Below are 16,394 nucleotides of genomic sequence, written 5' to 3' on the forward strand. Positions count from 1 at the left end.
AGAGGTTGCTCATTCCTGCTTTTGTCTAGGGAGGAGATCTTAATTGATAGTTTCCCTTGCTTAAATAACTAAACATGTAACAGATTCATCAGGCCAAGGCATTTTTACAAACAATTTGTTTACCCTCTCAGACCCTTTGAGATAAGCAAAGGCTTCACAAGTGCTTTATACCAAGAGAAAAATATTTGCTTTACATGTGTCTGCTGGGGACCCAAGGTGACTTTAAGATGGGACAAGCAAAATGTTTTTGTCTGTCTGTTCAAAATGGGTTACAAAAATCTTCTGTCAGGATCACCAACCAACAAACAGCAGCATGTTTAACAACATAGAGCTCCCATGGTTGCTCTCATAAGTGATATTTGCAAACAACCCAGAGGCAACTATAGTGTTTTCACCAGGGATTGTTCAGGTATCTCAACTACTATCACAATTTTAGGCACACCTTCACGGATTACCTAAGCAATGGGATGTAAATTCACCAAATGTTTTTCACCTTTTAGTTTAGTTTCTTGTTAACTGGCTTTGATGTTTCTTCTGTGTTCACACCTGGAAGAAACTCCAGGTGTCTCCTTCAAATCCTTTCCCTAAGACCTGCCCTTACTTTGACCTTGTCATGACCCATGTAGGTATCAGAGAGCTGTTGACCACTTCTTATCGTATCAGTCACAGCTATCTTAATATTTCTTTGCTCTCCAGTGTCTAGTTAGCTATCTCTATCTCCTGCCAAGTAGACAGAAGAACTAAACATCTTAGATGACACTCTGGTACAGATAGTAATTGTGATTTAAAGAGCATTTGGGGCTTGCAGTGGATTTACAACAGTGGATGGAGTAAAAGCACCATACCTACCTGCTGAGCTACCTATTATCTAAATGGGCTCAGGTGGAACTGCTTTATGCTTTAGCTTTTTCAGACCAAGTTGCCCTTTCTGTAGTCCAAAAACTTCAAATGAAGCAATTAACAGTATTATTTTCCTCTGGTCAGAAGAGAAATACAGGAACTAGAGCAAGCATTGAATCCCAGCACACAGGTTCAGATGTAGTTTTTGTCTCTTCTCCCCCACTAGTTTGAGAATATTTGCACCTGGAGTCACCTAATAGAAAAACAAAGAGGGAAGCTGTGAAATAAAGATAAGAGTTAGGGGTTAGATTCAGAGCTATCAGTGTATTTAGATGTGAGTATATAGAGTGGGGAGCTGTGTTGCTTATGCCATTTTCAAGATGAAAGAAAAAAAAGAGGGAAGAGAAAATGAAAAAAAGGATAGTGAAGGAGAAAAACCAAGAAAATATATCTTACAGTATCGTGAAGACTGCAAGGTAAGGGAAGGCACTTTGTTAAATCTTAATTGTAAGTTAATTTTTGGCTGAATTTTCTTTCAAATATTTCTTCAGGCTTCTTAGCCTGCATTTTTCTTTCATTGGGGCAAGCTGTCTCTCAATCTGCTGAAGAAATAAGGCTTTATGACATGTTCATTACAGATGAGTGGGGCACAGAACAGACAAGAGCATGAATGTGGATGGGACAGTGTGGTGACAGATGCAGACTAAAAAGTCATTATGAGCCTTTTGAGAAGTTCTTTGTATTAGTGATGATCTCTTAGAAGTAATGACTGTCCTGTCCTATTTCTCTTGATTTTAGGCAGGCTGCTTTGCATTGTATGTACAGTTTTTTGAGAACTAATTTCCATGTTTTCCTAGGAGGTCACACTCATTCAACTGCCTGTGCAACCAGAGTAAGGGATTTTTATTTAAGACTGCTCATCCAATCTGATGCCCTCAATGAAATTAGAGTTTTATAAGCTGGTTTCTGAAAATCAGAACCTATTCATGATCTCCCATCAAGACTGCATTTACCCGCAGCAACAATGATTTCCATCTAAGAAAGGGAGTACCCATCTTCACACTATACCTCCAAGACTGCTGTTCCCAATCCCAGCTTCTGATAAGATGAGAGGGGATTGATAGGGTAAGAGGGAATGGCCTCAAGTTGCACCAGGTGAGGTCTAGGTTGCGTATTAGAAAAAACAACTTCTCTAAAAGAGTGGCCAGGCATTAGAACAGGCTGCCCAGGGAGATGATGGACTTGCTGTCCCTGGAGGTATTTGGGAAATGTTGAGATACGGAACACAGAGACATGGTTTAGTGGGTAATACTGGTGGTATGTGGACAGATGGACTACATGGTCTGATAGGTCTCTTTCAACTTTAATGATTCTATGATTCTAGACTGGTCAGCACGCTCTCTGATGTTGCCTGAGCAAGGATTGTCACCCTATGCCAGCATCTCTTCATGCAGAAGAAAGCTGATGTAACTGTAAGATGTGGCATCCTATAGTGTATGGTCCACTTGCTGTCATGTGGACACAGTTTTAGAGCACTCCAGAAGTGTCCATTGGTAGGCATAAGGAGGTAGATCAGGTACAGGCATTTCTTATTTCAAGAATCTTTATTAAAAAAAAAAAAAAAAGAGAGAGATTTCTCCTACTTCCTCCATTGTGACTGTTACTTTGATGAAATATTTGCTTATGTTTAGCTTTGGAGTGTCCAAGATAGAGATTGCTGATAAATTCTTTCTCTACTTAGCACAGTACCTGATAGGCATCAGACATTTATGGGAGAATGCCAGGCATGGATTACACAGATTTAATAAATAATAAATAAAAGTACTGTTGAGGCTGGCTTAATTTTTAATTGCTCACTGTATTTTGAGATGGCTCTCAGACAAGTAAAGCAGCTTTGCCTATTACTGCACTGTGTCTAAAACGAAGGCAATATTTGAAAAACTTGAAATTGAGAGGCCAAGGTACCCAGGCATATGAACTGGGCACAGCACTCTGATAGATGATGCTCCAGCAAGCAGACTGATTTTGGGAAAGCAGACTGATACAGAATTTAAGAATTGTACAGTAGAGGTAAGAAAAGATCTGCACAGTATTCAATAAATTTCAAACTCCTTGTGATCCAGATGGTCCCTCTGCTCTCTTACTGATGTGTGATCATTAGCAGGGATGTGTAGCCCATCAGTAAATCAACCTAAATACTTTGTTATAATGATCCTCATTACAGAACATTGATAGATTAACCGTGCTCCATTTCAGTTTATGAGCAAAGCTCTTTGCTCTCTCTGGCAGCGTGATTAATGTGAGGTTTGCATACTTAACATTAGAGACCAGTATTTATGGTCTTAAAAACATCAAGAAAAAAGGAAAATGTCTGCTGTGACAGCTCATATAGTACAAGTGTCAAATCTTATCAAGGATTCTCTCATCCATTTTAGCTATCATTTACCAAGCTGACCTGGCAGACCTCAGAGCCTCATTGTAGCATTCTTTGTATGGCAATCCAGTTAAGAGCAAGACACAGGCTAAGTGAGACACAGCTTAACACATTCATATTCTCAATAAAACTGTTACTGTGAAAGAAATCATCAGCAAGACAGGCAAATTCATTCTTCTCTAATAGGAAAAGATTCTTCCTTGCTGTACAAACAAACTGAGCAATGATGCCACTATAGTAGTGGGTGGGTGGAGCAAATTCTGAGTAAGGGTAAGATTGAGGTATGGCCCAGACCAAGTCATCATTAAGCTTTGCAATGTACAGTTGTTTTCAATGTTTTAATCAAGGGGGATGAAACTTAACAGGGGCTTGCAAAAAAGATCTCACTGCTATTCAACTTGAAAGCTTCAAGGAGCATAAACCCTGCTTAAGCTTACTAATTTTTTTTTTTTACGGAATTCAGAATCCAAAATCCTGAGTGAGGGAAGCAGATCAAATAACTCAGTCTGGACATCTTCTTGTGAAGTCAGCCCTCTCAAAAAAGACCTGAACTGCCCTCCACCTCCCACACATCAGAGATGTGACTATAATAGGCTCTGCCTGCTTGAGGAGCTGCACTGCTCGGTGGTTGCCATCACAACATGTTTCGGAGATGAGCTAAGAGGCAGCTTGACCTGGATGATTTATTAATACTCTCCTGTAATAGGTGTTACTGAATGACTAATACTGGCCCTATTCAAGGTAGCTAAGCATTCAAAGGCACTTGATCATGCACATAATTACTGATACCTGTCAGTATCATTGACTTCAAGGAGACGTCCACATGAGGTTAGGGTAAAACACATGCTTAACTGCTTTCATGAATCAAAGCCATCGTTTGATTAAACTACTTGTGATATTTGTGAAAGTACTGACAAATTGCAGAAGTCTCATAGGCATAAATTTGCGTGATTATTTGTTCACAGGTATCAATGACTATCATCCATCTTTATCTGAGCTGGTTCAAAAGGCACGTCTCTTCTCTACTGAAGGTGAGTGTGTACCAGGAGCTCCAATATGCTTCAGTGTCAGTACACATTGCAGTGATTTTAGGCACACAATGGCAGTCAGGTTCTGGGATCATCATTTCTGAACATGCCTTATCACATCTAAAAACAAACTATGTCCAGGATCAGGGTGTGAACCAATAACGTACAAAACAATAAATAGGACTAAGTTTGGAAGGAAATTGAGTAACGTGTAATAATTCAGTCAGCTTTATATACAGGGCTCTGAACCAAATGAGCAGGCAGCTTTTTAAAGAGGAGACCTTAACTGGCTGCTGAGGAGTCATAGTTCCTGATTTCAAGGAGAGAACATACCAGTGGGACATTGGAAAACACACAACTTGCATACATAACTTCATGTAGAGATACACTAAGTGGGAGTGAGAACATCTGTAAAAGACAACACTGGGAATTTTAGCAAACTGAAGATATCACTATGCTACACAACTTACAGACAAAAGCTGACTCCAAGCAAGAGTCTGAAGGCCTTGGTGTTCTGAATCATTCTCACTATTTGAAGGCCAACATGTTATCTGTTGGGTTTTTTGTTTTTGTTTTTTTAAATGATAAAGAGCTCTCAAATTCAGTGGAGACTTCAGTTTAAATCACTGCCTTTAAGTGCCTCTGAGGTCAATGACAGCTCTCCTGAGTTGTGCAGAGATAGAAGCTTACAAAATATCTCTACTTGATGTAAGGGGAAGGACTTACCCAGAGATTTATTGGGGAGAGGACGGGTTTGTGCCACACTTAAAAGAGAACATGCTTCTACGAGATAAATTCATTTTCATGTTTATTTATTTAGAGTAGAAAAAACGGTGCTGCCTAGTAGAGCATATGCTAGGCATAATGAAAGACAAACGTCAGCTTTTGAAGGAAAACACCCATTCATCAAAGGACACAGAAGAACAAACAACTTCTTCATTAAAACACAATTGAAAGGTGGCTTCTTCTCTCTACTCCACCTGCTTTCCCAAGTTGGGGGTTGCATGGGAAACTGCCGCTCACTTCGCTTTTTTGTTACTCTCTGTCTTGAAGAAGATGAAAGTCTTTTCTCATCCCAAGAGTTTCTTAAATCTCAGAGATAGAAAAAAACATAACAATAATAAAAAGTGGTCCACAGTACTTCAACAGCTTTTTCTTCACTGTTTTGGAGATGGCAGCATTCGCATTCAGTCCAGCCCTGTTGTGACAGATCCCAGCTGAAGGATAGAGTACATACCTGCTAGGCATTCTGTGCTCTTAACGAGTCCTTTTGGTAGGTGTTGGAAGCTGGTAATACGATACATCCCCAAGATCCTACTAAATAGGAGGAAGCAATCAAAATCTTCTAAATTTTCCCAGGATGGAAAAGCAATTTCCTCCTCCAGCTGGAAGAATGGGGGAGATTGAAAGGTCTCAGGGAAAGTAATTATGCCCCTTTGATGAGTCCATCAGGAAGCCAAGACTGGTTCATTGGCGTGAATAAATATTTTCATCTTTGACCTAACTGTCTGTGTAAATCTAACAAAAAGAAATCACCAACTTAATGTCCCTAGTGTCTATACTCCTATGTGTGATGCTGATTAGTTTTGTGAAGTGTCACAGGGATATATGGAGAAAAATAAGTAATGAAGAAAAAAATAAGAACAATAGCCAACTCATATAGTTGATATCTCAGATAAATCCATCCAGGTCTGGGCTCTGGCTGGTTTACATTGTTTCCTACCTCTTTCTCTGCTTCTTCTGGCCATTCCTCTGTGAGGTTTTTGATTATGTCTGTAATAGTATCAGTTGTCTACATCTCTGGAAGCTGCAATTAATTAATTTTTAAAAAGATGAAATAGGACAGAGAAGTACAAGCACTGCTATAGTTGTCCCTTGAATGGTCTTTCAGCGTAGCAACAGACGTGAAAGCTAGAGATTAGAAAATGATTCAATCACTGCTTGATTTTTGCAAACTTTTAATATGAAGTCTGACTTCAGTTCTTTAAAACAGAGGGTCAGCTGAGCCCAAAAGATCGTGTTTACAGTTCACAGTTATCAGCAATAACTTGCTGCTTAAAAAACAAGGGAGACTTTGAGACTCCTCTTAAAGTGTAGATTAGATATAAATAGTAATGAGTAAAAGAAAGAAATTCTGCTTTGCACTTGAAATCTGAAAACTGGACCCAAGAAGGAACAATACAGCTTCAATCCAGGAACACCTTGTAAAACCAAAGCCTAGAAAAATGTAAGTAGTTAAAATTACTCACCATCCTGATCACATAACATTGGTGTTGACTGTTCTTTGGATGTAACTGGAAACTTATTAATGATGATCCACTTTAACTGGGGATTTTCTTAACCTATAAAGTTCAAGTAGCTGTTTCTTCTCCCCAAACCACTGATCTGGCTTTGCTGTCTTTGAAACTAAATAGACCCCTTGTGCAAGTGACCTTATTGACAACACTAAGAACACAGGCTTTTATTTTCAAAATGTTAGCAAGCAGACACCCAGGTTTAACTTGTGACCTATTAATATATCTAGCTGGGACATAGCAAGGCCACAGGCATCTCAAATTGGACATTCGTTTGAATAACATACTACTTTGTGCCCAAGTACAGCCCAACCCAAGGAGTTTTGTGGGCCAGGAGAGAGAGGCAACATAAGCTGAACCACCTGGGGAAGAACTGAGACAGGAGAAGGCAGAATTCTCAGTCTTTCTTTCCTATTTTTTTTTCTGGTTTTGATCCAGGAAAGAGTAACCTGGATGAATCCTTCAGCTGTACTGGCTCAGCTGTACTGGCCATTGTGTGCAGGGCTATTAGCTCACACCTTTTCATCCATATGAAAAATAGCAACAGCCCATTCCACACCTCTCCTTCCATCTCTCTTCAGGTTGTTGCTGGTCTCCCAATATGCTGCTAAGGAGAGGAAAGAAATAGCAGCTTTTATAATTAAGAATAAGTGTACTCACATAAGAAAAGGTTACTGCACTTACCTTTTCTTCTATGTCCTATAGCAGTTATATAGGATCTGTACCTGGATGTATATCAGTCAACTTTCATGCTACTCATAATTATGTCACCTTACATATCTGAGATTTCATAAAGCTTGTGCAAACAGTGACTGAGTGAGTGGAAAACATCTGACTTAGCTTCAGCAACCAAAAGTCTTGACATTTGGTCTGAAAGTCACTATGATCAATGGAAAGTAAGACATTTTCCAATAGATGTTAGCTTCCAGATCTCTGAGGGTGGCGTGAAGGTGCCAATCTCTTTCTAATAAATAAAAAATGCCAGAGATCAAATCTCTTCCAAGAGCAGATTTTTTTATTACTGTCATATTTTGGGAGGATAACCTCACCAGGGTTAGCTACACTGCTAGAAAATGCATTCTCTCATACCTGCTCCTACCAGCCCATTGCCAAGGGCTACCTCCCAGCCCCATCTGAAGGGCAGATAATGTGAAAGCCACGTTGACCACCTCTAGATAAATTAGCTTTTGAATTTTGCCGAATTTTGAATTCGGCTGTGCTAATATGGCTTATCTTGCTGAAGTGACAGGCAATATTTACACGCTCCACTCTGCTGGTAGAAGCCAGGGCATAGCAATAGCACAGAAATAGAGACATGATTAGTCAGGAATAGGAATTTCTTCCAGAGACACAGCTGGGGCCAGAAGCAGTGTTGGATAACAGGATAGAGTAGAAGACTTCCACTTTTTTTCTTAGTTTATCAAAAACTAAAAGCTATTGCAAATCCTCAAATGATTTGAGGATTAAAGCTTGTCTGCTTTAGTGTTCTGATTTTCTTGTGCCAAGCAAAATGAAAATGGCAATCCTAGATGAAACTAAGCAGTCAAAATACTCAGAGATCTGTGCATATAAGCACATACCTAGTTTTCAAAGTAAGCCATGAATTTCCATTGCTTGGAAAAAAGACTAACACATCAGGCAAAGCAAATGCAGTGGTTGAGAAAGCCACTTAAAGGCAAATAAATGAATGAGAAAGGTCCTAGGAAGCAAATAATACACTAAAATTTACTTCATTGTAAAGAACAGGGTATCAGAGGTCACCATTTCTGCTACTAGTCAGGAGTCCTGCACATGGAGCACAGCACTGAGATGGCTGAATGGTACTTACACTGCATTGCACCTGGATCCGACTCTAAAAGAAAAACTGGGTACATGCTAAAATCAGTGTAGGTGAAGCTACTGTTTGAGGATTTTCTTCTTGCTGCAAGTTATCATCTCCTCTGTCATGTCCACCTGATTGTTATCCCAAGTTTAAAATGGGTCAGTAAAAGTCCAAGAGAAATCAAGAACTGATCATTTACCTCCAATACATGATGTGATTCTTGGAGGAAAAGGTCTAATTCATGTTTACCTTTCTGAATCACCCTGCTCCCTTTGCTTCCTAGGTGTCAGCAGACTAGAGGAGGTATTGTGAAATATTTCCAAAGCCAAGTGGAGCAGAGATGAAAGGTGGGCAAGTTCACAAAAATTTTGGATCATATTTCTCACTGGAGCTGAGCAGCTGAGATCTGGCCATTACAGTTGAAGAAGGAAAAGATTCAAGGATTTATGTGGTGTTTTGGCAATCTAAGAACCCCCTTCTTCTAGAAGAATGCTGTATGAAAATATTTAGCTCAACTTAGTCAAGTATGTCTTGTTCTTTGTTACTCCTGTACAATAGAAAAAGTGACATGCTCCCAAAGAACCTGTTGTGCTCACAGCACGGCTTTAGTGCTATGACTCAAAATGAAAGACTCCCAAAGTGGTGATTCCCTCACTAATGAAGGTTAAACTCATTACAGGTGAGCCAGGCTTGAAACAGCAGGCCCAGACTTTCTCCTGCAGGGCACAGCAGATGTATCCCCACCAGTGAACCCAAGCATGCCAGCCCCAGTTGCAGTTTTGCAGGTGGCTTTCCCATCCTGGAGGCCAGGAGAGGCAAGATGTGGGCTGCTTTTTGCCAGCTGGTGGTAGGGCCTGGAAATGCTCCCAAACACATCAATCACCAAAGATAAAAGTAACCAAAGACTTCAGAATGCTGCCAGTTCCTCAGTTCAAGGTAGGCTACTGAAAGCTATAGACCTGTAATTTAGGTATCCCTTCTACCCTCTCTGAGCAGCCTAGCAGCTGTGGAATTTCACCTGGACAGGGCATGAGGACCAACTTCTCTGCAGATTTCCCTTATCCACCTTCCTTCTTGATAGAAGAAAATCTACCTTTTCATTAAGTTTTATAGGTAGATCCCTTCTATCAGGAATAGGACACAATTTGAAGATTAAGAAAATAATTAGGTACTCACATAGTGAGGATCTATCATGTGGAGCCTTCTAATCTCCTACAGAAACAGTTAAAATATACAGAGTGATTGAGCAGCATAATCATAGATGTTTATTGACCTTTGAGATGCTGTGGAGCATCAGACATCTGTCCAGGGTTGGCACAGGCCACTGAGATGCATATTCCAAGAGGACAAAAAGTCCCATGCAGCCTTGTACAAGCTATTGAGGCACCATGCAGTTGAGAATTGTGCCTCTATTCCATGCTTTGACACTTAATTTTTGTGTTCTAACCTATGTGCTAAATCCCACCCCAGCAGTCTGGTGAATCCAACCTGGTATTTCAACACGTGGGATGCATGTCACATGGACATAATATATGCATAATATAATTCCAATGAGAATATAACACTTCTATATCCCAGTTTAGAGAAACTCCTCTTCACTCCTCTTTGACTCTGGAGTGGAGGTGATGCCATGTATTTTTAAAGATCATAGAATTGTTTGAGTTGGAAAGAACCCTTATAAGTCATCTAGTCCAACTCCCCTGCAATGGACAGGGATACCTACAGCTGGATCAGGGTGCTCAGAACTCTGTCCAGACTGACTTTGCATGTCTGTAGGGATGGGGCATCTATCATCTCTCTGTTCAATTCTTGTTGCCTTGCAGCCTTACTATTCTTGTTGTAAAAAAACTTCTTCTTTAAATCCAATCTAAATCTCTCCTATTAGTTTGAAACCATTTCCCCTTGTCCTATAACATCCTCACATTTCCTGCAGTCCCTCTTCATGCTTTTTTCTCTGCACAGTTAAACCTTGTTATCTTGTAGAGTTGTCCTAGAATGCGTGTGACACTGCTAAAACGCTTCAAAGAAACTTATCGAAGCCCATTTGCATGAATGTAAACTTCAGAAAAGACAACAACAAAATATTGTGAAAAATGTATGCCCTTGAGGAGAGAGAAACTCTGAATTCAGTGAGTGTGTGTGGTAGGGTAAGCGATGGCTGAGTTTTCTCCTGCAAACAGTGGGTCTTTTTGGAGCAATTTCCTGCAAGTTGAACATAGCTTTCTTCCTCTTTCTGAGTCTGCAAGCCCAAATATGTCAAAATCTCAATATTATTTCTGTCATTGCTCAAAATAATCAATTCAAAGAAACAAACAGTGAAAACAACTTAGTAATGGCAAGGCATCTTGGAAAGGCTTCTAATAGATAAAACTTCATGGTTAAACTGCCTGCACATCTTTTTATTTTATTTTATTTTATTTTATTTTATTTTATTTTATTTTATTTTATTTTATTTTATTACTGAGGTTTTAGTTCTCTCTCACACAGGAATATCATGTGTTAAAGGGCTGTCAGACTGTATGTTTTCAAATGAAAAGGAAGAATGGTATTTGTAACATCTAATGAGAACTGACGTATTGTATTATGGTTTTTCATATTATCAATATTATTGTACTACAACATACATACACACATTAGATTAGGGTTGCTTTAATTTCAGCAAAAGTCAATTTTTTGACTTTCAAATTTCAACCTATTTCAAATATCTCAGGCTAGTTTTACAAAATAGAACAACTGTTTAAAACTTTCTTCATTGTTTTTGAAAAGAAGTAACTCTGTCAAACTGCCTTCACAGGGCACAGGATTTTTCCCTTGTCATCTCTGTAGCACTTTGAGCTGTTACAAACAAAAAGGTTCATTACTATTTTGAATTAAAACTGCACTATTTTGTATGAGTTGCTTCCTCCAGGTGGAATAACGTTAATGCCAGAACAACTATGAAGACATGCTGTCTATGACATGAGAGCAACAAGGCGGCATTTTTCAGATACTTCCCATATGGGTACCTCAAACCACTTCACAGATCTCATAATCACTGTCTTTGCTCATCAATGAGAGCATTAGAGTAATAGTAGGTTGATGATGTGTCTTATTAGATAAGGTTGGTAAAGCAATGCTAGAGTCTACACTTCCTTAGGGCTCATTCCACTCTTTAGTGTTTGGCCTTCTTCCTTTTACTGTATCACAGTATCCACAAACACACAGAGAAAGGTGCCCACTCTGCAAACCCTTGGTTACTTGTATGTAATTTTCCCATCATGGCAACGTGGAGCCTTCCTGAGTTGGTAAGAAACACATCTTTTTTTCCACCACTTGTGATGTTATGGTTTACTTTGTCCATTCAAAGAGAGGTTCAACTCACTCATTTCCAGTATAAAGTTTAATATACACAACAGGCCTGAGTTCATAAAGTCAGAAATGTATGGAATGAGACCAGAACCATTTCAAAAACGTGAAAAATATACATTCAATTATAAGTGGATCAAGATGATTTATTTGTGCAGTAGTGTTGAGAATATATGTTGAAAAATATTGCAATATAGTTCATCTTGCTGCTAGAGGTGAATCTGTGTCACCATGCTTGGATCTCAGGCTGAACTTTCCCAGAACTTGAGAGGAAGCCTTTAGATCTCACTGGGAAACACTAACTTCAGCATGTTAAGATTTTATTTATTTATTTCTAGGGTTTTCTACCTGGAAACATCATGAATGTCAATCTATGCAGTCTCCTGCTGGGGCTTCTATCTAGTTTCTGACTATCTATCTAGTCTATCTAGTTTCTGTCTATCTATCTAGTATCTGACTCTTTGTTTTGTTGAACCAGGAAGGCTGGAAGGACATTAAAGAATTGGTTTCTTGTCCTACAGAAAGATGACTTGACTCTCCATCACCTCTTTTCATGTCTAGCCAGATACCAATAGCCTACACCCCTGGAAGATCTTCTTAACATCCCAGTCATTGCTGGAGTGGTCATTCAGACTCTGGAGCAAGAGGGAACCTACCTTTTTTGAGAGAACTAGTCCAGATGTTCTCAAAATCTCTTCAGACTCCTCCAGCTGAGCCAACATTCCTCTCAGCAGATAAGCTTGGCCACTCGGTTCATTCTCCAGACAACTTCATCTTCTCTGACTGTGGCCACTTCCCTGTCTCCCATTTCTGCATGTTTGAACATGCAATCTAATAATCTGAAAGACAACCTGTAATGCTGTAAAGCAAGCTGCTCTTCTCATTTCCAGCTGCCAGGCATTTCCTCCATCAGGCACAGTCATAGAGTGCCAGATAGCTACCAGGAGGAATTAGTCATCAAGTAACATTTGCTTTGGCTTAGCATACATTTGTTTAAATGTTAAAATCTCAGCCTGTTCTTTATTCTAACATGTTTTGTCATTTGCCTATAACCACCTCCAGTATGCTTTGTAGCAGCTTCCTTAGGACTCTAGGAAAAACGTCTCAGTGTGCACTCTGTTCCGGGCTTTTGCGTGGTGTATGAGCATGAGTCCAGGACCCAGTTAATGAAGGAGGCTCATACCATGTGGGCTCTGCTGGGTGAATTCAGTGGAGTATGCCCTAAATCATGTGCAAACACAGCATTTGTAAGCTATAGTTTCTGCTGAGCCTATGACAGCATGGTGCCAAGAGTAATGTGGAATTTCAAGATGGCCTTGTGTATATAATAAATTACTGCAATCAGAGAATTGTTGACCATGGGAGTCTTTTAAATCCTGCCATGATTTTGCCATTTAGAAGAAGCTCCTGCTTCACATCATGATGAACAAGAGATCATTTAGAGCAGTGAAAAGCAAAACTTTGTCTACAGAACAAGCCTTAGCCTGGCATAAAGGTAGCGTTATGAAACGCAGGAGCTCCACACACAAACTGCCTGATTTGATCAAAGGTGTATAAACTAATCCCATGTGTTTTCTGCCTTATCCTTAACTACTAGATCATTGGGAGAATACAATGCATGAGCTATTCTGCTTGTGTTATAAGTTACCAAATGTGTACTAGACAAGAGACAATCTGCTTCCAAATCACAGAAATAAATCTATTCTAGGATAGGTAAAAATTCAACCCTTTTCCATCTGACCCCAAATTCTATTTTTGTAAGAATTTGTATATTTCTACAAAAAGCTTCAGCAATCTGGTGTCTTCATACAGAAGGAGATATGAAGCTATTCAGCAAGCACTACTAAAAAATGTTAAATGTAAGTAAACTGCTATTGTCAGCACTCGGGACTTGAATATTTCATCTCTGCCCATATTTTTATTTAAACAGTACTTTTTCAAGATGTGGAATATTGTGGCTAGATTCTCATCTGTTATGTTTTCTTCCACCTTTAAAAGTAGAGTGGTGTTTCAGAGAAAACAGCATTTTGGCTTTTCTAACTGCTATAACTGGAGGGCAGTAAAAAAAAATAAAAAGAAGAGAAAGCATTTTCAATCTCTTGATCATGTAGGCACAATGATCATTAGATCAAAATGAGGGCATCACTGTGATAATTGCTACTATTGGAGAGCATGTCTTTTAAGATTCTGCTTTCTCTAGCAAGTGCCTTGTCACAGCAAGGAGTGAGTTGGTAGAATGACCAGATGGTGCTAAAGACTCAACCTGCACTTCTCTGTGTTTCAGGAAACTTTGATTTGGACCAGTTCTAGTCTGTGCCCGAGCACTCATCTTGCTTTGGCTACTGAAGTGCTTGAAGTGTGTTTCTGACCCACAGCTTGCCAAGCCATGCCCAGCATTTATGCAGAGTACAGCTCATCACCAGGGCTATATCAGAGCTATGACACATGAAGGTTGAGGCAACATTTTGTGCTGTCTCCAGTGTGGCATCTGCTCTTTTTTGCTTTTTCTGCATTTCTGTTGATTTTACTTCTTGTGTTTCTCGAAAGCCCTGCCAGTGTGTCCCAGCTGCCATAATTCTTTGCAATTTGGAGGCAGAGAAAGCTCCAGAAAAACCATGACCTGTGGGGTGGGTGCCTAGGAATGTCCTCCAGGTCAGTAGGCTGAGCCATACTGCTGTGTTACGGCAACAGAAGGCCAGGAGTTTTTCTTATGAAACCCAGAGATTGACTGAGCTGTGAGAAGCAGCTGGTTTTGTTCAATGCCAATGAATATTGTACAGAAAAGGGTTCCTGAGTCTCAGATGAGCATCTTTCAGTTGTTTGGTTTTTTTTAATAACTGCAACCTCAGCTACATAAGCATAAATGAAAAATGCCAATGTCTGCCTATCCTATAAATAAATAAACAATAAAATTAAAACCAACCTCAATATACACAACAAAGACCAATCATGGGATGTTTCTCTGTAAAACTTACACGCTGCCATAACTTCAGGCTAAACAAGTCTGAACCAAGAAGGGTTTTGTCCCAGATCTGTATATTTTATGGGAAGCTGATGCTTGTTTTCCATGGGAAACTAATTTTTCCAAAGGACAGTTTCAGCTTGGCGGCTCAATACTGTGCTGCTGTGACAAGCTGCTCTTTTAGCAGCGCTGACAGATTTTTGAGAAATATTTATTTTCTCAACTAAGCTATGAGGCCAATGACAGGTACATTCTGGAATGAAAGAGAATGCAGGAAAGCACGCAAGAAAATATGGAATTTGGAGCACAGCTTTTTACCAACGTAGCCAGATAGGACACAGGTTGAAGTCATCTTTGTGTAGCTCTCAGCAAAAAGACATTAATTATGTGGTAGTTCAAGTTTGTTCACCAAATTAAAGAACCCAAGTGGAATTTTTTGTCAGGTAGATTCAAAATTTCGGGGATTTTTTTTTGTTTTCTTTCTTTTTTTCTCCTGCCAATATGTAAGATATAAATCATCCTGCTTGATTCAGACCTTCATTTTTAGGCTAAAAACAAGAAATAAATCAAATGAAAAATATGTTCCATTTCCAATTCTGACCTTGATGAGGAAGAAAACTTGACGCTAGTGAAAAACTGTTTCTGTTTAGTTCTTAACCAGTGATACTTCTGAAGTTTTAGTGCATGTTAAGAGAAAGCATCAAGCAGAACAAGATCCAAAAGGCACAGACACAGAGTTTTCTCCAAGTTAAATGCCGTCTGGAACTAATGTGATGCCTTTCTTATCCATTCAGGTAAGAAATCAGACATGTGAGCCTGGACATCTATTCAAAGCAGTGCCTAAAAAAATGGATTTCTCACATGAATCAGGCCACTAGTACCCGTAGCACATACAATGTTGTTTTGATTCCTTGCCTATCATGAGACCCTAGCCAGTGTCAGCTGTGGTGATGCTGTCTGGCACATGATGTCTAGCAATTACCTTTTTTGCAGAGGACTTCCAAATGGATGGTTATCGATCACCGAAAGCTGCACAGAATAAACAGAAAAGGGACCTGTAGGGTTACTGGTCAGAAAGTTCACTTTGGGATATCAGCTTGTCCTAAATCCCTTCTCATACACCATCAGTGACCTAAATCATTTTTTTCCTCCAAAATTCTTCCTGGCAGCTGGAAACTGGCATTTACTCTCTTCTTGCTTTTTTTACTGAACAGAGACAGTTTGCACACAAATGTCTATGTGGGCAAAATAGAATAATCACATCCAGTGTTACACTTTCTACATGTATTTTGGATTATTTCAGCACTGAAAAGAGTTCATGCATAACCACAAACACCTAGAGAGCAGAATTCAAGAGATATCCAAAGAAGATGACTTTCCAGAAGCTGAGCTGACTTTTGAATTATTGGCTTTTAAGATTACACTTTGCTTTAAAAAAGAAAACTTTCACAACCTTTCTATGTGAATGAATATTTATAAAAAAACAGCTCTCTAGTTTTCTCTACTTCTAATTGTCCTTACATTTCTAGAAGTTGTGCAAAAAGCTGTCACTTGTCAAAATGGGCAAACACGAATGGGATAGACTACAAGGTCAGACAATTTTAACACATAAAGCACTGACCACAGCAAGCAGTATCTTGTAAACTGGTTCATATCCCACTGTTCTGAC

The 16,394-nt window shown here is 39.4% G+C and overlaps 1 long non-coding RNA gene across 1 annotated transcript; it reads left to right on the forward strand.

Moving 5' to 3' along the window:
- The first annotated feature begins 968 nt into the window (after positions 1-968).
- LOC125692412 (uncharacterized) lies at positions 969-8,842 on the forward strand. The gene is made up of 3 exons (XR_007376638.1): positions 969-1,316; positions 4,240-4,305; positions 8,702-8,842. It is a non-coding gene; the product is annotated as an uncharacterized LOC125692412 (long non-coding RNA).
- Positions 8,843-16,394: the final 7,552 nt, after the last annotated feature.

The sequence above is a fragment of the Lagopus muta genome, chromosome 4 (genome assembly GCF_023343835.1).
Source record: "Lagopus muta isolate bLagMut1 chromosome 4, bLagMut1 primary, whole genome shotgun sequence".
Classification (NCBI taxonomy): Eukaryota; Metazoa; Chordata; class Aves; order Galliformes; family Phasianidae; genus Lagopus; species Lagopus muta.